A 24,642-nucleotide genomic window follows, 5' to 3' on the forward strand; every position below is an offset into this window, starting at 1 on the left:
GTATGTGACGGGGTCACTAGGTGATAGTATAATAAAAATAGTAACTCCATGCATCTGTGATTTACCTTTTGGGCAGGGAAGGGGAGCTCTGTCCCTTACAGGATCACCTTTGAATGTATGTGACGGGGTCACTAGGTGATAGTATAATAAAAATAGTAACTCCATGCATCTGAGATTTACCTTTTGGTCAGGGAAGGGGAGCTCTGTCCCTTACAGGATCATCTTTGAATGTATGTGACGGGGTCACTAGGTGATAGTATAATAAAAATAGTAACTCAATGCATCTGTGATTTACCTTCTGAGAGCGCTGCTTCCTTCCTCAGATCAGTGATCATGTGATTAATGCACTGTGCTTCAGTGGATCAGTTTATGCAGAAATACAAGACAAATCCTGCTCAGGGCAGATAGAGAAAGCAGGAAAATAAACCAGGCTTCCTAGGACACTTTGACTCTGCTTAATGCTGATTTTATTTTGGATGGATGATTTCATGTGCTAAGGCTTTTTATCACAGTAATGTTCTGTGAATATTTAGATATATGAAACATGAACTTTGTGATTATGGGATCATTAAATGTCCTTCATTCTGCAGCCATAATTAGGAAATGAGTTGGGTCATGCTGCCCTCTGCTGGTGGTGCCTCAGTACTGCACGTTAGGTGAATGGTTCTGCAGGAAGGCCTCCAGGTTTCTGTGGTGTTTCAGGGGTGGATTCTGCTGCAAGGCTTTTAAGATTCTGTGGCACACTTACATACATCTCACATACATGGGTTTCTTGTAAACACTGGGGTCCCTGTGCACCTCCCTCTGATGTCTGTCTTCCTCTTCCCTGCAGACACTGATCTCTTTCCTCACCCCGTCCCTTGCCTTTCCCCGCTCCCTCATCGTTAGCCGCTTGCCCTGGTGCTGCTATTCCGAGCCTCCTTTGGCTCCTTATGCCCTTCCTTACTGTGCCAGTCAAGCTCTCGTCAGATTAGCAAGCACTGGCAGCAAACACTTCAGAGGAGGCAGAGCTGTGTAATACCGGGGGAGGCTCAGAGCAGGGGCAGCCTGTGCCGCCTCTACCAGTGAGAGAGCGATGGTAGGAGAGAGGTCGGTGGGAGAAACGGGTCCCTGTGCAGGGAGGAGGAGAGGAAACGAGGCTGCCGGTATCAGAGGGATGGGAAGAGGGGAGGAGAGAGCTTGTTCTCCCAATTCTGCAGGAAAGAGGAAAATTATGGGACAATTCCTGCAGGAATCTGCGGGTCAGGGCATCCATCTGTCACTGTTTGGACCCACAGGAAAAGCAAGGAAATCAAGAAAGAGCTAAAGGTATTAATGCTTGAAGGAAAGGGTTTCTGATTTTTAGCATGATGGAGTTTTATTTCTCTGGTGAGCAGCGAGGTTGTTGGGAGCCGAGGCGTCTCCTCTGAGCTGAGGGTCAGGGTGGTGTCAGAGGACTCCTCTTCCAGGCTCCATTGCTGCTCAGTTAGTTTTCATTTATTGGTTTCTATGATCAACCCTTGGAGGGCAGTCAAAGGGAAGCACGCAGGCACCGGATCTACCATTCTGATAAACGTGCCCTGGCTTACAGAAGCAGCCTGAAACACACATCGCGGGACAAATCCTAGGTGACTCGACATTCAGGTCATCATCACAGTTTATCTTCTCACAGGAATTCCCACAGGTTTTATACTCGCTATTCTCTGGACAAAGACCTTGGCACTCAGTCGCACGCACACACACCCCAGATTTAGCATATGTAAGCACATATCCTGGATCGCAGAAGCAGCCAGAGATACACTGATCTGTGCATGCTTGGGCCTTGTCAAAGCGATTGTAGCAGTTCGTGGGACAGGCAGATCCACATTCGTCATAATGCTGGTTCAATCCACATTGTGCTGCTGTGGAAGAAAGAGTTATGTGTTAGTCACATGCACATTTTTACTCGCTAGTGTCTCCAGCTGGGGTTTTTGATGTATTCATTAGCAGACGTGAACCTCTTTTAGGTCAGAATACAATGGGTATCATCTTAATGTGTCAGATTTACTGATATTACTCTTAGGTCAGAGGGTGTTTTATATATAAATCATATGAAGGTGCAAGGCCCTGTGGAGCCCACGCCAGTCCTTAATAACACAGAGCTCCAGAGCAGCGCATCTGAAAATCACTGGTGCCCTGGCTGCTGAGGCCTCTCTCACTCGTTCCTTCTCCCTTCCCCACAGAACATCTTGGGTCCTCACCTAAAATCAGTCCAACCCCCTGATATCATCCCCTCTCATTTTCACACCTCACCCAATCTGTGGATCTCGGCACCAGCAGCCACCCCCCTTGTGGACCTCAGGAAAGCTCCTGGTGCAGCAGATCTCAGTGATCCAGCAGCACAAGGAAGCCGTGGCCACTGGTTTGGTTCCTGATGCCAACAGCAGAAGCAGAGAGTGAGGTCCTTATTCAGAAAAGCAGCAGGTGGATCAGTCTGGATAGTTATTCAAACAAGTTTCCCAGTGAATATCTGGGAAAACTAAAGTTATCCAGATGATGCTGAATATCAGCATTACCCAGGCATCAGGATAAATCAGGGTTAAAATGAGTTTTACCCATCGCAGCTCTTACCTGGATAAATTAGAAGGAATCAGAGACATCAAATAAACCAAAAAACTTGTGACGGTCATCACAAGGAACTCTATGAATTTATTTTTTACAAGTTTTTCCTGTCCCTTTCTCCAAAAGAACAATACATCTGCACCACAGATAGTCAACTTTAGTCATGGAGTGCCATAAGGGTTTCAGGATATCCACGATGAATATGCAGGAGATATGCATGCACTGACTCCATTATATGCAAATATATCTATCTCATTCATATTCATCGTGGGTATCCTGAAAAGCAGAACAGAGTTACCTACCCCTGATCTACAGCAAATGTAATTCACCTCCATTCACTCCTCACCTACACTTATTTGTCATTTGCTTTCCTTTACATTAAAATTCCAATCCCTTCAAATTTAAACTCAGTAATTCTCAGTTTTGAGTATTGTGCAATCTAGAGAAAGGTGGGGGGAAGGGAGATGGACAACTAACCACCAAGCTGAAAAGGGATCTTCCCTCTCAGTGTACAGGGGTGGCGGTGGCTTCTTGTAGACCCGGCAGTGTCTGCTCAACCAATGTGAAACTCAGGAATTGCAGCTATGACCCCACACTCTCAGATCTCACCAAAGCATAACCTCCTACCTCCCGTCATTGTACCTGCAATATGAGGTCACAGACAGACGGACAGGTGCAATCTCCCATATGGCGTTCTTCCCGTACTTCATGCGACAATGCTGAGAAAGCAAATCCCTTTCTGCACATAACACAGGCCTCCGTATGGATAGATAATGTTACTTAGCAGAGTGGGTGTATTTTAAACAAGTAGTTATCTGAGTCTCTTACGTATTGCCAAAGCCGCTGTCATCTGTACTTCCAGAAGTAAGGCAGGTAATGCTGGAATTAGAACAGTAATAATTAGCACCGTTACATCTCTCTATTTTATAACATTTAAGGGTCTGTGGGGGAGCATCAGAGCATGCAGGGGCACCAGAGCAAAGCCCACAGGAGCTGGGGGATGGGCTTCCCCACTGCAGGAGGCCTCAGGTAATGGGATAAGGGGTGGTGGGATCAATATCATAGCAGTGGCAGCAGCAACAGCAGTGGTCAGGCTGATGGGATTTCAGAGACCCCATCAGTTGCAGAAAGACGAGGCCCAAGGTAAAAGAGGTTGAGTGAAAAGAGAGGCAACTTGGGTTTGAGGAGGTGAGAGGCAATACAAGAGGGGAAGAGAAATGAGAGAGAAGGTGAGTGAGAGGAAAGAGAATGGAGGAAGGGAAGACAGGGATGGGGTGAGAGGAAGAAGAAGGGAGGGTGATTGAAATAAAAAAAATAAACAGGAGGTGCGAAGGAGAGGTAGCAAAAGAGAAGAAATGGAGAGAGGTGGGAGAACAAAATGGTGAGAGTGCAATGAGGAAAGAGCAAACGCCCCAATCCCTCCTGTCCACTGTAGAGCACCTTGTTGGGGGCAAGCAATCAGCTTATGAGTCAAAAACAGAGTCCGAGCTGAGAGATGAGGAAAGTCCCTTCATGGCCTTATGGTTAAGAACATAAGAAGAACATAAGAACATAAGAAGAGCATAAGAACATAAGAAATTGCCATGCTGGGTCAGTGCAAGGGTCCATCAAGTCCAGCATCCTGATTCCAACAGTGGCCAATCCAGGTCACAGGTACCCGGCAGGATTCCTAAATTACATAAGAACATAAGAAATTGCCATGCTGGGTCAGATCAAAGGTCCATCAAGTCCAGCATCCTGATTCCAACAGTGGCCAATCCAGGTCACAGGTACCCGGCAGGATTCCTAAATTACATAAGAACATAAGAAATTGCCATGCTGGGTCAGATCACAGGTCCATCAAGCCCAGCATCCTGATTCCAACAGTGGCCAATCTAGGTCACAGGTACCCGGCAGGATTCCTAAATTACATAAGAACATAAGAAATTGCCATGCTGGGTCAGATCAAAGGTCCATCAAGCCCAGCATCCTGATTCCAACAGTGGCCAATCCAGGTCACAGGTACCCGGCAGGATTCCTAAATTACATAAGAACATAAGAAATTGCCATGCTGGGTCAGACCAAGGGTCCATCAAGCCCAGCATCCTGATTCCAACAGTGGCCAATCCAGGTCACAGGTACCCGGCAGGATTCCTAAATTACATAAGAACATAAGAAATTGCCATGCTGGGTCAGACCAAGGGTCCATCAAGCCCAGCATCCTGTTTCCAACAGTGGCCAATCCAGGCCATAAGAACCTGGCAAGTACCCAAAAACTAAGTCTATTCCTGTACTCTTCATTCGTTTCCCCTTTCCATTTTTTGGAGGATATTTTTAGCTAGAAAAGCTTCTCTTATCTTATATTTTAATAATGCCAGCAGGTGTTTGTCCTTATTATCAGCAGATGACACAAATTTATGCAAAGTAGTTAAATCTTAAGCGGATTGTGATAAATTGCAGGAGGACCTTATGAGACTGGAAAATTGGGCATCCAAATGGCAGATGAAATTTAATGTGGATAAGTGCAAAGTGATGCATATAGGGAAAAATAACCCTTTCTGTAGTTACACAATGTTAGGGTCTATCTTAGGAGCTACCACCCAGGAAAGAGAGATCGTCGACTCAGTGTGCTGAGACAATCAAAAAAACAAACAGAATGGCAAATAAAATGATGGATGTCATAATGACTCTGTATCGCTCCATTGTAAGACCACATCTGGAATACTGTGTGTAATTCTGGGTCACCGCATCTCAAAAAAGATATAGTTGCACTGGAGAAAGTGCAGATATGGGCTACCAAAATGATAAAGGGAATGGAATGGCTGCTCTATGAAGAAAGGCTAAGGAAGTTAGGGCTGTTCAGTTTGGAGAAGAGTCTACAAAATCATGAAAATACTTGAATAATTTAAAGTAAATCGGTTATTTACTCTCTCAGTTAATGGAAGGATTAGGGGGCACTCTCTGAAGTTAGCAAGTAGCTCATTTAAAACAAATAGAAGAAAAGTCTTTTTCACTCATTGCATAGTTAATGTCTGGAATCTATTGCCAGAAGATGCAGTGTAACTGGGTTTAATAAAGTTTTAGATAAGTTCCTAGAGGAAAAAAATCCATAAACTGTTATTAATTAATAAGCAATAGTAGTATGAGATTTATTTAATGTTTGGATACTTGCCAGGTACTTGTGACTTGAATTGGCCACTGTTGGAAACAGGATGCTGGACTTGATGGACCCTTGGTCTGACCCAGTATGGCAATTTCTTATGTTCTTATATTCTTTTAATGCATAGAATACATGTGATCGGGGTTTCCAAGATGGTATTTTTAAACAACGTCCATGCCTGATATAAATGCTTAACCTTTGCAGCAGCTCCTTTCAGTTTTTCCTAACCATTTTTCTCATTATATCATAATCTCCATTTTGAAAGTTAAATGCTATCACAGTAGATTTTCTTAGTGTCCTCGCTCCATTAGCTCTTTCAACAAATCATGTGTTCCACTAAGTATTAGGTCTAAAGTAGCTCCCCCCTTGTCGATTCGTGTACCAGCTGCTGCATGAAGCAGTCATTTAGCAGGACCTGATATGACGTTTACCAAGTCAATGCTGGGGTAATTGAAACCACCCATTACAACTGTGTTGCTATTTGTATTAGCTTCACTAATTTCTGTTAGCATTTAATAATCTATCTGTTCATTCTGGCCAGGTGGATGATAAGATACCCCCACTGCTATTCCATTCACCTTCTCACCTGGAATGTCTTCCCTTAACAATTCAACACTGCATTTTGTTTCCTGCAGAACTTTTGTCCTATTTTGACTCTATGCTATCTTAATATATAATGCCACCTCCCCACCAATTTGATCAATCCTATCATTGCAATATAATAATTTGTACCCTGGAATCACTGTGTACCATTGATTAACCTTCTAACAGGTCTCTGAGATCCAATTATATCTCTGTCTTCATCCAGTGCTATACACTCTAACTCTCCCAGCATATTATTCAAAGTATGTTTTTTGTTTGAATTAACCAGTTGCTTATCAGTTGATGGGGTAATTTGGAATCTTTCTGCCCTTTACTTAAAGGCACATGGGCTATGTTAGGATTTATTGCAACCTCTCTACTGGGATGCCTGAATTTACCTTTTCCCATAGTATTCTCCAAAGATACATTATTATGAACCATGCATTTCTGAGCGACTGTCGGCTTTTCCCCATCATCTAGTTTAAAACCTGCACTATCTCCTTTTTAAAAGTTAGCACCAGCAGCCATTTGTATAATCCTTGGAGTGATTACGATGCAAAGTTTGCTATCACTTACCCATTAGTAGGCAGAACAGGTTGCAGCGTGACTTCATCATGCTCAGTCTTTTTGTGCCTGCAAGGAGAATTGAGAAGACACCATCCTCAGTCAGTCCAATGTCAGCAGAGACAGAGAAAGGAGGGAGCAGAGAAAGATGGAGAGACAGAATGAGAGAGGAAGAGAGACAGAGAACAGGTAAGAAGAGACCATCCTCAGTCAGTCCCATGTCAGCAGAGACAGAGAAAGGAGGCAGAGCAGAGAAAGATGGACAGACAGAATGAGAGAGGAAGAGAGACAGAGATCAGGTAAGAAGAGACCTTCCTCAATCAGTCCAATGTCAGCAGAGACAGAGAAAGGAGGGGGAGCAGAGAAAGATGGAGAGACAGAATGAGAGAGGAAGAGAGACAGAGATCAGGTAAGAAGAGACCTTTCTCAGTCAGTCCCATGTCAGCAGAGACAGAGAAAGGAGGGGGAGCAGAGAAAGATGAAGAGACAGAATGAGAGAGGAAGAGAGACAGAGATCAGGTAAGAAGAGACCATCCTCAGTCAGTCCCATGTCAGCAGAGACAGAGAAAGGAGGGAAGCAGAGAAAGATGGAGAGACAGAATGAGAGAGGAAGAGAGACAGAGATCAGGTAAGAAGAGACCACCCTCAGTCATTCCCATGTCAGCAGAGACAGAGAAAGGAGGGGAGCAGAGAAAGATGGAGAGACAGAATGAGAGAGGAAGAGAGACAGAAAACAGGTAAGAAGAGGACCATCCTCAGTCAGTCCCATGTCAGCAGAGACAGAGAAAGGAGGGAAGCAGAGAAAGATGGAGAGACAGAATGAGAGAGGAAGAGAGACAGAGATCAGGTAAGAAGAGACCACCCTCAGTCATTCCCATGTCAGCAGAGACAGAGAAAGGAGGGGAGCAGAGAAAGATGGAGAGACAGAATGAGAGAGGAAGAGAGACAGAAAACAGATAAGAAGAGACCATCCTCAGTCAGTCCAATGTCAGCAGAGACAGAGAAAGGAGGGAGCAGAGAAAGATGGAGAGACAGAATGAGAGAGGAAGAGAGACAGAGATCAGATAAGAAGAGACCTTCCTCAATCAGTCCAATGTCAGCAGAGACAGAGAAAGGAGGGGAGCAGAGAAAGATGGAGAGACAGAATGAGAGAGGAAGAGGGACAGAGAACAGGTAAGAAGAGACCATCCTCAGTCCCATGTCAGCAGAGACAGAGAAAGGAGGGAAGCAGAGAAAGATGGAGAGACAGAATGAGAGAGGAAGAGAGACAGAGATCAGGTAAGAAGAGACCACCCTCAGTCATTCCCATGTCAGCAGAGACAAAGGAGGGGAGCAGAGAAAGATGGAGAGACAGAATGAGAGAGGAAGAGAGACAGAAAACAGGTAAGAAGAGACCATCCTCAGTCAGTCCATTGTCAGCAGAGACAGAGAAAGGAGGGCGAGCAGAGAAAGATGGAGAGACAGAATGAGAGAGGAAGAGAGACAGAAACAGGTAAGAAGAGACCATCCTCAGTCAGTCCAATGTCAGCAGATACAGAGAAAGGGATGGAACATCTCTCCAACAATGAGAAGCTAAACAGGCTATGGCTGTTCTCCTTGGAAAAGAGACGGCTGAAAGGGACAGACTCGACGTTTTATATAATCATGAGTGTGGTGCAATGGGTAAATAAAGGATGGTTATTTACTCTTTCAAATAATTCAAAATCAACGGGAAACTCCATGGAATTTACCACCAGCAGATTCAAAACAGTACTTTTTCACTCACTGCACTGTCATGCCGTGGAATCTGTTGTCAGTGGATGTGGTCAAGCTGACAAGTAAAGCAGGGTTTAAAAGACTCTTGCATAAGTTCTTGGAGGAAAAACCCATAACACATTATGAGGCAGGTAGGCTAAAGAATGTTCTTGCTTACCCTGGGAGTGAGTTACAGGAATTAGTTCAATTTTATGGGATCTGGCAGGTATTTTCGACCCACAGTGGCCACTGTCAGGGACACGATGTTGGATTCAATGGACCTTGGTCTGATCCAACGTGACATTTCTTGTGTTCTAATTGAATTTTATATTTAACAAAACCACTGGAGAAGTTATATCAAGAATAAATATATTTAGCAAATAGGTGCCCATGTATTTGTCCTATTTTATCACTGGTTCCAGTTCCATCCCTTTCTCAGAAATTGCAGCTGGGTTAAATAACTCACCTCTGCCCTCTTCAGCCCGTGAGATGCCCTTCTCTTAGTTGTTGCTTGCTGAGGTGACCAAAGCTGTGGAGATCTGAGGCTTTATGGGAAATGTCCCAGAGGGTGTTCCTGCGCCCTGACCAATCATAGAAGGAGTTGGACTCTAGACTTTGTACAGTCTATAATGACCTCCCCTATCCCCATGCATTGTCCCTTTCCTAAACACACATCAGTGATGGATTGTTTGACTTTTACAAAGGAAGGAAGTCTGGTGACTTGGCTGACCAGGTGTGTATGGGTGTGTAAGTTTTTTATATTGTTTGCTTAAAGCAATGGATTGGGACACCTCTTGCTTCATAGCCTGGGATTCAGGCTGCTCCAGAACTGCTCTGTTCTTCACCACCCAGACATTGTCAGATTGTTTGTGACCTTTCCTTGAGCCTTCATGTTCTGTGTCCTAATGTGTAAGACCTCAGCTCTATAGAACTGGGAACCCTTGTAACAACCGCAATTGACAATCTCTAATAAGTCATAAAATTATGTGCACATGGAGGTCCATATTCCTTGGGCCAGTGAGCAAGAAGCGAATTCATAAATGACCTGGAGATGGAAACAAGTGAGCTGATCAAATTTGCCAATGACACAAAATTACTCAAGTTTGTTAAATCACAAGAGGATTGTGAGGAATTGCAAAAGGACCTTACAAAACTGGGAGACTGGGCAGGCAAATCGCAAATGAAATTTAATGTGCAGAAGTGCAAAGTGATGCACTTAGGGAAAATTAACCCAAATTGTAGCTACACAATGCAGGGTTTTCCATTAGGAGTCACCACTCAGGAAACGGATCTAGGTGTCATCCTTGAAAATATGTTGAAATCTTCTGCTCAGTGTGCAGCAGCAGCAGCCAAGAAAGCAAATAGAATGCTGGGGATTATAAGGAAAGGAATGGAGAATAAAACAGAGAATATCCTAATGCCTCTGTATCACTCCATGGTGCATCCTCATCTTGTGTTCATATATCATACACAAACAGAATGCTGGGGATTATTAGGAAAGGAATGGAGAATAAAACAGAGAATATCATAATGCCTCTGTATCACTCCATGGTGTGACCTCATCTTGTGTTCATTTATCATACACAAACAGAATGCTGGGGATTATTAGGAAAGGAATGGAGAATAAAACAGAGAATATCCTAATGCCTCTGTATCACTCCATGGTGCATCCTCATCTTGTGTTCATATATCATCCACAAACAGAATGCTGGGGATTATTAGGAAAGGAATGGAGAATAAAACAGAGAATATCATAATGCCTCTGTATCACTCCATGGTGCATCCTCATCTTGTGTTCATAAATCATACACAAACAGAATGCTGGGGATTATTAGGAAAGGAATGGAGAATAAAAAGAGAATATCATAATGCCTCTGTATCACTCCATGGTGTGACCTCATCTTGTGTTCATTTATCATACACAAACAGAATGCTGGGGATTATTAGGAAAGGAATGGAGAATAAAACAGAGAATATCCTAATGCCTCTGTATCACTCCATGGTGCATCCTCATCTTGTGTTCATATATCATCCACAAACAGAATGCTGGGGATTATTAGGAAAGGAATGGAGAATAAAACAGAGAATATCATAATGCCTCTGTATCACTCCATGGTGCATCCTCATCTTGTGTTCATATATCATACACAAACAGAATGCTGGGGATTATTAGGAAAGGAATTGAGAATAAAACAGAGAATATCATAATGCCTCTGTATCACTCCATGGTGCGACCTCATCTTGTGTTCATATATCATACACAAACAGAATGCTGGGGATTATTAGGAAAGGAATGGAGAATAAAACAGAGAATATCATAATGCCTCTGTATCACTCCATGGTGCATTCTCATCTTGTGTTCATATATCATACACAAACAGAATGCTGGGGATTATTAGGAAGGAATGGAGAATAAAACAGAGAATATCCTAATGCCTCTGTATCACTCCATGGTGCATCCTCATCTTGTGTTCATATATCATACACAAACAGAATGCTGGGGATTATTAGGAAAGGAATGGAGAATAAAACAGAGAATATCATAATGCCTCTGTATCACTCCATGGTGCGACCTCATCTTGTGTTCATATATCATACACAAACAGAATGCTAGGGATTATTAGGAAAGGAATGGAGAATAAAACAGAGAATATCATAATACCTCTGTATCACTCCATGGTGCGACCTCATCTTGTATTCATATATCATACACAAACAGAATGCTGGGGATTATTAGGAAAGGAATGGTGAATAAAACAGAGAATATCATAACGCCTCTGTATCGCTTCATGGTGCGGCCTCATCTTGAGTATTGTGTTCAGTTTTGGTCACCACATCTCAAGAGAGATATAGCAGAATTAGAAAAGGTACAGAGTGGACTTCCAGTTTTGGAGGAAACCTGATTGGACGTGGGTGGCCTGAGCTCCATAGACTTCCTTTGCTCTACATAATTTTGGCTGTTTTCTCTAGTGAGCAACCCAGCATAGCAGTGCAAAAATCAATGACACAGTGGATGAACTCTTGTCATTAAAAAGAAGCCTGTTACGAGCGGAGAACCGGCCAGAACTATGCAAGAAAAGAGTCGGCTATTGAATCACAAAATGGCAACGATACCCCCCAGGGCCGAGTCGGATAAAGTTATGGCGATAGTGTCTGAGGAAGTAATACATACCATCTCCAAAAGTGTGTCGACTGCTCTCAAAGATCATATATCAAAATTTAAGTCCACAATCAATGAGATAGATCAAGGAAGTGCTGGAGACTCAGGTGCAATGGATGTTTAAGGTTGAGCAGAGAGTATCAGTGCAGGAGGACCATGCAGTGCTGCAAGAAGAAAATGCAGAGTTGCTTGAGCGGTTGGAAGACTAGGAAAATCGGAATAGGAAAAATAACTTCCATGTTCTAGGCCTGCCTGAAACTTCAAAAGACGCTGAGCTTCCTTCCTAATGTGAGAAATGGCTGTGGACAGCAGTCTGCATTGAGGTGTCAGCGACACCACTGGTTTGCGAGCGTGCTCACCGAGTGAGATTCCTGAAAGAAAATTCTAACTGGCCTAGACCTGTCATTGTTTGAATCCTTTGCTGGGCTGATAAGTGCATACCAAGTTAAAGGGGAGTAAAAATAATGCTCTTCAATGACTTTTCTGCATGAGTGGCGGGGCAGAGGAAAGAGTTATTGCCACCATGTGCTGAATTACATAAGAGGGGAATTCGATTTGCCTTGCTATACCCTGCTTATCTAAGGGTATATTATGGAGGAAAAACACAATTATTGGTCACTAAAGAGTAAATAACACAATTCATGAACAATCTGTATTAAAACATGGCAAGCAGTTTCTGCAGCAACAGAAAAATTCTGGTGGCAACAACAAGATGGCGGCGACCAGTGATGCACCCTTGTTCTCCCTTATCTTCAGCCTTAACAGGTTTTGCTATGAACTATGAATAATTTGGAGGATGGGTGCACGAAGCCTGGCTGTTAGATTTGTGAAATTAGTGCATGAGACTGTCTGTTGCCTCTGTTTGCATTTGGTTTAATTTTATGACTGAGAATGCAGCTGATATCATGGGAGATACAGTTAAACTGAAGCGAGAAGTATAAGAACTATATGAGATGAGACTGAGTTTACCTCTGCGATATGGCTCATGTCCTCATCCTTCTCCCACGTTGCTTTTGTGCATCTGAGAGAGGGAGGGGAGCTAACATGATATGCCTATAGGGTAGTATGAGTTATTTGTTATCGTTCTTTATTCGTTCGTTATTTGTTATCGTTCTTTTGTTCAATAATTTGTTGATTGTTTAATGTTACGCTGCACGTTCTCTGTTACGCTGCACGTTCTCTGTTCAATACTTTGTCTATTGTTTAATGTAACGCCTTACCGGCGACAGTTTTGTTATATGGAAACCGACTTGATTTGATATGTATATCGAGAATGTCGGTATATAAAAACCCTAAATAAATAAATAAATAAATTATTAATTCATATTGTTTGTATTGCTGAGTAGTAGTTTTCTTTCAGGACTTGGGTAATCCTGTACAATATGGACATTGAGGGGCGTCCACAATGGGCCCACTCTCCAGCATAGATGACAGGTAGAAGGCGAGCAGCTGGAGAGTGGCGGTCCCTTGGAGCACTTTAAGTTGAGTTTATTTTGTTGGTGTTGGGGAGATGTGTGACGGTGTGTTATTGGGTGTTGGGGGAGGGGGGAGGGAGGATTGTGGTAGGGTGGGGAGGGAGAGGGAGAGGGATGGAAGGATGGAGATCCAGAAGTGGAGATAATTGGAATTGCGTCAAACTAGTTTCACTCGAGCCAGTAGGGCGACCTGTCTGTTCTTATTCAACCTGGCTCGAGCCGGTAGTCGGGTCGGGTGAGGACGGATGGGTTGCTCGTCAGTTGGCAGTAAGAGAGAAGCGATAGCGCTGTCTCTTCTCTTTTGCTGCCGCGGATGCTGCCCCTGGAACCCTGGCGCCCTAGGCCCCCGCCTAGTTCGCCTAATGCTTACGCTGGCCCTGGTCACATGGCTACCATTTTGGTTCAATGGATGGAGATGACATAAGGATTGCCACTCTAAATGTAGATAGGATCCACTTCCCAGGGAAATGTACTAAATTGCTTACTATGTTAAAGAGGGGCAAAATACAGATTGCATGCTTGCAAGAAATACATCTATCTGATGAGGAACAAATGAAACTAAAACGGGACTGGGTTGGGAGCTGCCAGTTTACCTCCTATTCATGTAGGCAAAGAGGGGTGGCCACGCTTATTCATAAGGATTTGCCCCTTACTGTGGAAAAATCAATCAAAGACACCAAAGATCATTTCCTGTTTCTGGCAGGGACCCTCTATGTAGGGAATGACCTCATTTGGAATGTATATGTGCCAAATGTTTTCTCATCAGAATTTTTTGCCTCCCTGATAAATAATATTCTTTCTTTTCCCGACTTCAGTTTGATTCTAGGGGGAAATTTCAATATGGTGGCCAATAGTGGGGAAGATTGCAAACCTTCTAGGATACCCAAGGCTCAGGAACATGAAAAAGGGGTGAACTTAATAATGAAAGAGCTGGGAGTGTGAGATATCGGGGAGAAAGGCTTTTCCTTTTGTTCTAATCTTCAACAGAGCTACTCCAGGATTGACTATAGCCTTCTCTCAGAAAGGTTATTTCCACTAGTTTCTAGTTCCACTATTGTGTCGAGCATGATCTGGGATCATGGCTTCTGTGTTTCTGACATTATTTGGGTGGCAGATTGAAACAGGTTCCAACTTGGAGGATGAATGCTCGGTTGATTAAAGATGCAGATTTCTGTTAATTATTAAGGGATAAATGGGAGGAATATTATCGATTGAATTCAACACCAGAAACGATTCCTACGTTTATAAGGGAAGCTGGCAAGGTGGTTACGAGGGGGACATTATCGACTGTGTGGCCAGACAGAGGAAAAAATGAGATGCCAGGATTTTGTGCCTCTCCAGCTTGTTGCAGTCAAGAAAAAGAGATCATGTATTATCTATGCCAGAGGAACACAGGAGAATGGTGACCGAGACTAGGGCTGTCTTAAATTATTTGCTCCATCTCAAAGCTACGTGCTTCCTTAATCACCTCAAATTTTTAAGTATGGTAATAAGGCAGTTAGTTAGACTGATGGCGAATTTGGTTAAGGGGATACAGCAAAGAGCATACATAACTGGACTGAAAGACGAGAAGGGGTACCAATTGTAAACATGGAAAAGATCTTGGAAGTGTTTCGGTCTCTTTATCAAAACTTATATGATATGGGATCTTCTGATATGGGCAAACAAGATGAATTTTTTAGCGATTTATCTCTGCCTGTTATATCCCCAGAAAAGGCAATTATTAAATTACTGAGGCCAATCTGTGGGGAGGAGATCTTTAGAGCAATAACTAGACTTAAATTAGCGAAAGTGGCTGGAGCGGATGGCCTAGGGTCTGAATTTTATAAAATACGTAAATTCCAGCTGTTAAAACCGCTAACAGAAATGTTGAACTACGCTCTGACTCATGGGTTTTTCACATCTACTGTGAATCAGGCTGTTATTATCATGTTACCCAAACAAGAAAGAGACCTGGGTAACCCCATATCATTTCGACCCATTTCCCTTTTAAATGTAGATGCAACGTTGTTAGCTTCCATATTGGCTGCTTGCTTGGGAGAAGATCAGATTGGATTTGTGACCAGAAGATACGAGGTAAACAATGTGCGTAAATTCTTTGCAGTTTAAAGTTGTTCACAGGGAGATGGTGACGAAGGAATGGTGTGAAGTTTAGATGCAGAAAAAGCATAAGGTTAATTGGTCTTATATGTTGTGGGTGTTTAGGCCAGTTTGGTTTAGGGGCCCCTTTTGGTACTGGATTAAGCTACTCTACACAAATCTTTCGGCTCGTATCTTAGTCAGTGCCTCCCTTTCAGAAGTGGTTTCCTTGAAGGGTGGCACCAGACAGGGATGTCCCCTCTACTGTTTGTGCTTATGCCTGAGACATTGGCAATAAAGTTACGGCAAGCTGAGGATTTGCAGGGGATTAAAGTTGGGACAACTGACTTTTTGCAGACAATATTCTGTTGTTCTTGGCAAAGGCCAGATCTGCTATACTTCCGGTTATGCAATATTTTCTAGCCTTTCAATCCTTTGCTAGGTTGACCATACATTTTGATAAATCAGAAGCTCTACCGGTGCATCAAGGTCTGATGGATCATTGGCGGGATAGATTTCCTTTTTGATAAGCATCTCAAAAAATGAAGGGGTAGATTTTTAAACGGTCGTGCCGATTTTATAACATGCGCGCTGGATTTTATAAGGGGATGGGAATCATGCAATTTCCGCAACGATGCATTCCAGCCTTCCCGCGTTCCCTCCTAGTCTGCTACAATTAAGGAGCAGACTGGGAGGGAACTTGCCCACCCCCCTACCTAACATCCCTTCCCCTTCCCCTCTCCTCTCCTCCCTACCCCCTAAACCCTGCCTATTTCTTTTTTTTTTTTTGTGTTGCAATACTTACTCAGGGCCTGACCTGAATTAAGTTGTGCGCGCCGGCAGCCAGAACAGCGATGAATGGCGCTGTCCTGGTCTGCCCCCTCAAAGAGGCCCGGCAATTCTGCTCGTAAAGGGGGTTACGCGTGTGGCTGGGTCCCTTTGAAAATGTGCGCAGCATGCGCAAGGCCCGGCCACGCGAGTAACCCCGTTTTTTACGTCTGCAGCTTTTTGAAAATTTACCCTTAAGTATTTAGAAGTGTGGATCCCTAGGTACTTAGCACTGCTTTATGAGTCCGGTTTCAAGGATTTATTAGATAGCATTCACAATCAGTTATGGGTTTGGAAGGATTTTCCGATTTTATTGATGGGCAGAAATTACATTGTTTAAAATAATCATTTTACGTAAACGTTTATATCGTAAACGTTTAAATCGGAGCGGCCTCGGAGGGAACTTTCTTTCGCCCTCCCTTCCCCTACCTAACCCCCCCCCCCGGCCCTATCTAACCCCCCCCCCCCTACCTTTATCCATGGATTTACGCCTCCCGGAGGGAGATGTAAATCCACGCACGCCAGCGGGCTGCTGGCACGCCGAGACCCGACCCGGGAGCGGTTCCGGAGGGCGAGGCCACGCCCCTGGAACGCCCTGGGCTGAAACCACGCCCCCGGACCCGCCCCCGAAACGCCGTGTCCCGCCCCCAAAATGCCGCGTTGTTCTGCCCCACCCTCCGACACGCTCCCTTCAGAAAACCCCGGGACCTACGCGCGTCCCGGGGGTCTGCGCGCGCCGGCGACCTATGCAAAATAGGCACGCCGGCACGCAAGGCCCTGCTCGCATAAATCCGGGCGGATTTACGCGAGCAGGGCTTTAAAAATCCGCCCGATAATTTCTGCCCCAGATATAAGGAAGATCTTTTACTTAAGAATAACTTTAATACATTATCTCTGTCTTCTGAGAATTTAAATTTCACCAATAAGGTTCCTCGCATTTCAGTTTGAGAACTGTAAGAAGTCTCTATCAATTCTGTGACATTCAATGAGGTTCCATCTTCTTGTAAGTTTTCATTTTGTTGCTCAATTATTTCAATAAAAATATGCCTTCAATACCACAGGTAACTTTTCAGGTGTTAAAAACAATGAGGTAGATCTTTAAAAAGTATGCTGGATTTTATAAGATATGCGCGTAGCCACGCGTATCTTATAAAATCCGGGGTCGGCGCGCACAAGGCTGTGCAAAATTGGCAGCCTGCGCGCGCCGAGCCACGCAGCCTGCCTCCGTTCCCTCCGAGGCCGCTCCGAAATCAGAGTGGCCTTGGAGGGAACTTTCCTTCCGCGTCCCCCCACCTTCCCCTCCCTTCCCCTTCCTAACCCACCCCCCCGGCCCTAGCTAAATCCCCCCCCCCCACCTTTGTTGGGCAAGTTACGCCTGCTTGAAGCAGGCGTAACTTGTATGCGCCGCCTCGCATCCCCTGGCACAGGCCGCAGTGCCGGGGGACTTGGGACCGCCCTCCCGGCCCGCCCCCGAACCGTTGCCACACCCCCAGACCCGCCCACTCCCTCCCCTTTTACGAAGCCCCGGGACTTGCTCGCGTCCTGGGGCTTTGCGCACGCCGGCGGCCTATGCAAAATAGGCTGCCGGCGTGCAGGGCTTTTGAAATCTAGCCCAATATTTCTTGAAAATAGTTCTTTAATTGTTCCTTTGGAGAGATAATTTTGCACTTGGGGAAAGTTTAATATCCTTAAGTTGTTATATCTTATAGAATTTTCTGTACTTTCCACTTTCTTCTCAAGTTTAGTTTCTCCTTTAATTATTGAAAGCTGCACACTTTTTATCTGTTTTATTTCTTCTTCCACTTTTATCAAATTCACTGTATGTTGATTTATTTCTGGTGTTAAATTGTATAAAGCAGTTTGCATTTCTTTTCTATTTGTAGACAAGTTTACTATGGTGTGTTGCATCGACGTTATCGCCTGCCATATCAGATCCATAGTAACAACCTTTGGTTTTTCACTTGGCTCAAAAGGTAACAAAGTTAATGCATGAGAAAGAGATGTACTTAGAATGTCTTGGTTTCTTTGGGACTGGGCTTTCTTCACAACTGTTCCAGCTACTATCTCGCCGGAACCAGCTCGGGCTTCGCCGAAAATTCCCTCCACTTGTGGGGAGGAGATGAAGGGGCCTCCCGCCCTCTCTAACACCGTTGTTGTTCTGGCTTCTCCCTCCCCGATAGGACATCCTTCCAAAGACGCCATCCGTCCTCGCTGTGAGTCTGGGTCCGCAGCTGTCTTGGCGTGACCTAGTGGAGTGGGAGTTGTAGGAGCCCCTGGACTTAGAGTATTATCTCCCTGGAGCAATGGCGCTTGCTCGACGGGATACTCCGAATGTGGTTGGAAGCCCGTCAGCGTTCTTTGAATTAGTGCGGGTCTTACTGGGATCGGGGCACCCTCTCTTACCCTGCCTTTACGCTTGGTATGTGGCGTCTTCCGAGGCCGGCAAACAGGAAAAAAAGTACTGAAAGTCACAACGCTACTGGAGCTTCACAAACCCGCGTCTCCCAGGAACAGCATCTTGGATCCGTCTCTCATTATGACCATTTTGTCTCTTCGGCCTCCCAATCTCATCCTTCAAACCCCTCCAAATGTTACAAAACTCGGCAGCTAGAATTCTTACAAATACGAATAAAAGAGATCACATCACCCCCATTCTCAAACTCCTCCATTGGCTTCCAATTAAGCAAAGGATTCTTTATAAAGTGCTTACAGTAATTCACAAATCAATTCACAATATATCCCCGCTTCAGTTAAGCACCCAACTACGTCATCACTCTTCAGTTAGACCCATCAGAGGAGCTTACAAAGGCACTCTTCATGTTCCCTCAACAAAATCCTCGCTCCAGAAACGTACCATATCTACTGCTGGCCCCATTCAATGGAACGCGCTCCCGCCAGATATCCGTCTAGAGATCTGCCACTCCACATTCAAAAAGAAACTTAAAACCTGGCTCTTTAAGCCTTTACAGGACCATAAGCACTTTTTCCCCTACAACCAGCAAGAGTTCCTCATCATATCATTCTTCAGGATCTACTTGACTCTGTATCCATTCTCTTGCTGCAGGTCTCACGTGACATCTATTGTTTTGCTTTTATGTTTTTGTTTTTATTTATACTGCTCCATGAGATTTGTTAGCCAATTTGTTTACATTACAATGTTTATTCTGATCTAGTTTACCCTTTTCCAAGTTCCACAACCTTGTTCTATGTAATGCCTATTGGCAAAAATTTATGTTCAGTTTCAATGTAAACCGATGTGATTTGTATTTCATACAGGAACACCGGTGTATAAAAATCTAAAATAAATAAATAAATACATACATTTTTTGGGGCTCTCAGGCAATGATCTTAAAGTGGAGCTAAAATTGGCAAATGAGATGGAGCAGATTGTGAGGGAAAAACTCCATAGCAAAATGGTGTGAATTCTGCAAATGTAAGATGGCGCAAGCTTTATTACGTGGCTTAGCTGAATATTGGCAGAGGGAGCTTGGTGGAACTGTGACTGACGTTGAAATGGGGCTTCTATTTTTGGAAGCTGCACTCTAAGGAAATGCAATTTAAAATTTTGCAACACAGTCATGCGGATAGGTATTACGGTCCTGCCCGCGAGGAGCGCGGGCAGGCCCTCACCTTTAGGCGGCCAGTCGGGCTGCTGACGTCGCTGATGCTGCGGCAGTTCCCCCGGGGCATCCGGGCTCCTCTCCGGCCGTCTTCTGCTTCCTGCAGCGGGGCCAACCCGCCACGAGCGCTTCCTCGTGGTCGGGACCCTCGCTGTCTCTCCGGGCTGTCCCCGGCGTGCTCCGCCGCTCATGGGGTCCTTAGCCGGCAGGGAGGGCGTCCCTGCCGGTGCCCATCGCTGCAGTCCGGGTCCTTGACCGGCAGAGAGGCCGTCCCTGCCGGTGCCTGCAGCCAGCTTCACTTCCTGCTTACCTGCTTCAGTTATCGTGGCTGGGAGCCGTCCCAGCAGCCTGCTACCGTGTTTCCCCGAATATAAGACAGCGTCTTACTTTCTTTTTACCCCCAAAAGTCCCACTATGTCTTACTTTCAGGGTATGTCTTATATTGGAAAAACAGTCGAATTTTTTAAATACCTGTCGGAGGGCCGCGTGGGTCCAGGCGGCCGGCGGGAGCCGGGTGGTCGCGTGTTAAATCTAGGCCGCGGGCGGGTGGGCGCTTGTTCCAGGCGGCGGCAGCGGGGGGGGGGGGGGGGGGCGGGTGGACGCGCCTGTGCGACCCCTGCGATTCGATGCTCAAGGCAGTCACATGCCGTGACGTCACGGCATGTGACTGCCTTGAGCATCGAATCGCAGGGGTCGCATTCATTCACTGCCGGTGGGGGCTGCCCCACCGGCAGTGAATGAATGCGCGCCTGTGCGACCCGGCCTAGATTTAACACGCGACCACCCGCTGCCCGCCGGCCGTCTCGAACTAACGCGCGTCCACCCGCCGCCTGGAACAAGCGCCCACCCGCCCGCGGCCTAGATTTAACGCGCGTCCACCCGCCCCCCCCCCCCCCGCCGCCGCTGCCGCCGCCTGGAACAAGCGCCCACCCGCCCGCGGCCTAGATTTACGGTAACACGCGACCACCCGGCTCCCGCCGCCAGCCGCCTGGACCCACGCGGCCCTCCGACAGGTATTTAAAAATAATTTTTTTACTACGTCTTACTTTCGGGGGATGTCTTACATTAGCCGACCCCCCTAAAATTCCCACTACGTCTTACTATCAGGGGTGTCTTACTATCGGGGAAACACGGTATTTCTCCAGCTGCAGGGCAGGGCTGCCCCGACGTTCCTCTGTTCTCCACGGCTCCTCCATGTGGCTGGGAACGCCACCAACAACCCAGTACACATCTCTCCGGCTTCCTAGGGCGCGAGCGCGCGCCTCCCGTCTGTTCTTCAAGGGCCAGCCAGGTGTGGCCCCCTGCTGGCTCCTCCCTGGGCGTTGTCCACCTCAGCTCTACAAAGGGATTCCGCGTCCAGTCTGTCTTTGCCTTCGCAAGGAGTTGGTCACTCCTGAGATCCTCGTTCCAGGAGATGCCTTGTGTTCCAGCCTTCTGCAAGGTCCAGTATTCCATGTTTTCCGTCGAAGCTTCCTGTCCAGTGTTCCAGTCCTGATGTCTTCAGTTGTTCCAGTCCTGATGTTCGCCTGTTCCTGGCTTGAGGTCCGATTCCTATCCAGTATCCATGATCCAGTCCAGATATTACAAGCCTTGCACCTGTTCCTTGAATATCCTGAAAGCTAGCACCTTGATCCTGTGTTCTCCAATGTCCTGGTACCTCGCGGCAAGCCACGCCGTGGTCCGTGACCAACCCTCGGGGCGGGCTGGTTAGGGCCATCTGTGATGCAAGCCATGTACCTCGTTTCTAAGTCTCTGAGAAATCCTTGTACCTTGATCCTGAAACTTGCCTGAAAGCTAAATACCTTGCCTTGAATCTCCTGAAAGCTAGCACCTTGATCCTGTGTCCTCCAATGTCCTGGTACCTCGCGGCAAGTCACGCCGTGGTCCGTGACCAACCCTCGGGGCGGGCTGGTTAGGGCCATCTGTGATGCAAGCCATGTACCTCGTTTCCAAGTCTCTGAGAAGTCCTTGTTCCTGACCCTGTATCCTGCCTTGGCTGCCGGTGCGCAGCAATCCAGCTTCTCCCCTGCGACCTTGATGTCGGTGCCAGATCCAGTTCCTGATCCAGTCCTATATGTGCTGCCCTTCGTCTCTGTCTGGCTCCTGAGCCTTCTGGCCTGTTGGGCCCTGGAGTGGCCAACAGGTGGGATTCGTCCCTGCGCTTTGGAGCTTCTGTCCTGCCAGCCGTCGGGGCTTCGGATGTCAGTATCCCAGCATCGGAGTTCGCGTTGCCTGGTTCTCTCCTGCATTTTCCCGTTCTCTATGTGGTCCGTGACCTGCCCCCCAAGGCAGTGTTGGGGATGCGTGGGACAGGGTGGCTCGTGTCTCAGTCCCAGGAGTGGTCTGAGCAGGGTACCCTGAGGGACTGTGCTCAAGTCTCCCTTCAGTCCTAGTTCCTGAGTCTACATCTGCACCTTCAGTACCTCGCTTCTGAATCTACCTCTGTATCTACAGTACCTCGCTTCTGAATCTACCTCAGCACCTTCAGTACCTTGCTCCTAAGTCTACGTCAGCACGCCCAGTATCTTGTCTTTGAGTCTTCGTCTGCACTTCCAGTATCTTGCTTCTGAGTCTACGTCTGCACTCCCAGTACCTTGCTTCTGAGTCTACGTCTGCACTCCCAGTACACTGCTTCTGAGTCTACGTCTGCACTTCCAGTACCCTGTTCCTGAGTCTCGTCTGAATCTATGTTCCAGTCTTCGCTACCCTGGCCTCTGTCCGGCCTGCCGCTTCGTGCCGTACCCTGCGGCAGGTCCGAAAGGGCTGGGAACGGTCGGAGGACTGTTCACAAGACCAACATTGTGTTGTTGGGTCTTCCGAAGCGTGCAGGTCCGGAGGAGGGCCTGTCGCCTGGTCATCACTCCAGTCTTGCTTCCGTCCTACCCATGCTCGGGCATGCCACGCCTCCCGCGGCCCTCTTCGGAATCCTCTGGGGTCGAGCCGCGGCCCAAGGACACACCTCTCTCAGGAAGTGGGATCGCTCTCCTAGCGCTCCACAACAATAGGATATGCTTACATAAAATGGGGATGGTGGAGGCAGAGGACTGTAATAAATGCAAATTGGATAAGGAGTCCTTTGTCCATCTTTTACTTACAAATCACAAGAACGTTTCTTTTTGGGAAAAGATGATTACAACAATAACAAAGTGTTCAAACATTGCATTGCCATTCCCGGGGAATGGTATGGATGAACTGCGGTCTGTAAACTCCGTATGTTTTTATTGTAATAGCCTCGCTTATGGCACATAAATGCGTATTGACAGAATGGATTACTGAAGCTTCTCCTTCTTTCCCATTGTGGAGGGAACAAATGATCCCGCTTATGCAAATAGAAAGATATGAAGCATGTTTAATAGTACCTGAATGTAATCCGCTTTGATGTACACTTTGAAGGGCCGAAAAGCAGAATATAAAAATCTAAATAAATAAATAAATATATGATGATGATGATGTATAACATACAGGCTGAATATGTGACTATCTGACAGGGGCTTTATGAAACCCTACCCCAGGTAGTCAAAAATAGACTTGTAGAATTGGGTTATTCTGCACAACAGGAATGTATGGAGGAGCAGATAATTATCAGAGGCCTGATTGATTATTATTTTGCCCTTGGCCTTACTCCCTCTGAAGCAGTATTTCTATCCATTGGCAAATGGACCTTATCTTTAGACGTATGTATTGCCGAGTCAGTTATATGTGTCCCATGTCCCACTATATATCCGGTCCAGCTTTTCTATTTAAGAGCCCTTTGTCCTCTTAAATCAGTATGAATGGTAAAGTGCTGCTGACATGCACACTTCACATCAACCTCCAGGTGCTACACAAGCTCTGATGAATCCCTTAGTTTTAATCTTTTTTATTGAATTTTGCAAAGAAAACAAATTGCATATAAAAGCAAGCATAAGTGGTGAGTTATTTCTGCACACCACCATATGAATAGCCAAGTACACGGTACTTACATCGTACAAGCAACAATGCTTATTATAAATAAGACTCACAAAACCCACCTGCAACCACCGTCCCCCATTCCCAATGGATGTGTCAACAGTCATTGGAGAAAAGCCCCAAATTATTGAATCAGCAATTCAAGGAAACATTCCAACAGGCTACGATAAATTATTCAGTAACAGGCTACGTGCTCTGTGTGGCAAATACTGTAAATATGAATCCCAGTGTTAAAAGAACACTTTATGTATTTTAATCACATCTCCAGATTCATTATATTTCTCCATAAGGCAAACACAGTATAAGGTATTTCTCATTTGCACAAGGATGGGAGCGTCAGGTATTAGCCAACTCTGTAAACTCACTTCTTCAGCCAGAATCAACACTTTCTGCTCAAACAACCCTGTGTACTTATCTTTAAAGCATATGTCCCCCACATCATCATAAAGAAAAGAATGGTCCTACACAGGTAACATTGTTTTCGTTACTTGAAAAAATGTGCTTTTTACCAACCTAACTTCTTTTTCACTCAAGCGCTCAGTTAGACTCTGGAATTCATTACCAGAGGATGTGTTTAAGGCAGTTGGTATAGCTGGGTTTAAAAAGGGTTTGGAACAGTTCCAAGAGAAGTCAATAAACTGTTATTATGCAAGTAGACATAAGAAATAGCCAGTGCTAATCTCTGTGTGTGATAGCAGCATAGGTTTTATTTACTATTTGGGACCTTGCCAAGTACATATGACATGGATTGGCCACTGTTGGAAACCAGATACTGGACTTGATGTACCCTCGGTCTGACCCAGTATGGCAAGTTCTTAAGTTCTTAACTTCCAAAAATCCTGGATAGGTGAACATGACCAAAATTGGGGCCCTAAGGTGTAAATCTCATTTTGACACTTTACGCATTTATTAATTTTAATGAGTTGTGCTCAT

General features: G+C 45.6%; 2 long non-coding RNA genes across 2 annotated transcripts in view; one reads left to right on the top strand and one right to left on the bottom strand.

Annotated features, from left to right (window-relative positions):
- The window catches only part of LOC115083489, a 96,062-nt gene that overhangs the window by 51,419 nt on the left and 20,001 nt on the right, over nt 1-24,642 (top strand). The window lies entirely within an intron of this gene.
- Nucleotides 451-9,166, bottom strand: LOC115083488. The gene is made up of 4 exons (XR_003854343.1): nt 9,066-9,166; nt 6,878-6,934; nt 3,409-3,459; nt 451-1,880 (listed from the first exon to the last, which is right to left on the bottom strand). It is a non-coding gene; the product is annotated as an uncharacterized LOC115083488 (long non-coding RNA).

Source organism: Rhinatrema bivittatum, chromosome 2 (genome assembly GCF_901001135.1).
Source record: "Rhinatrema bivittatum chromosome 2, aRhiBiv1.1, whole genome shotgun sequence".
Classification (NCBI taxonomy): Eukaryota; Metazoa; Chordata; class Amphibia; order Gymnophiona; family Rhinatrematidae; genus Rhinatrema; species Rhinatrema bivittatum.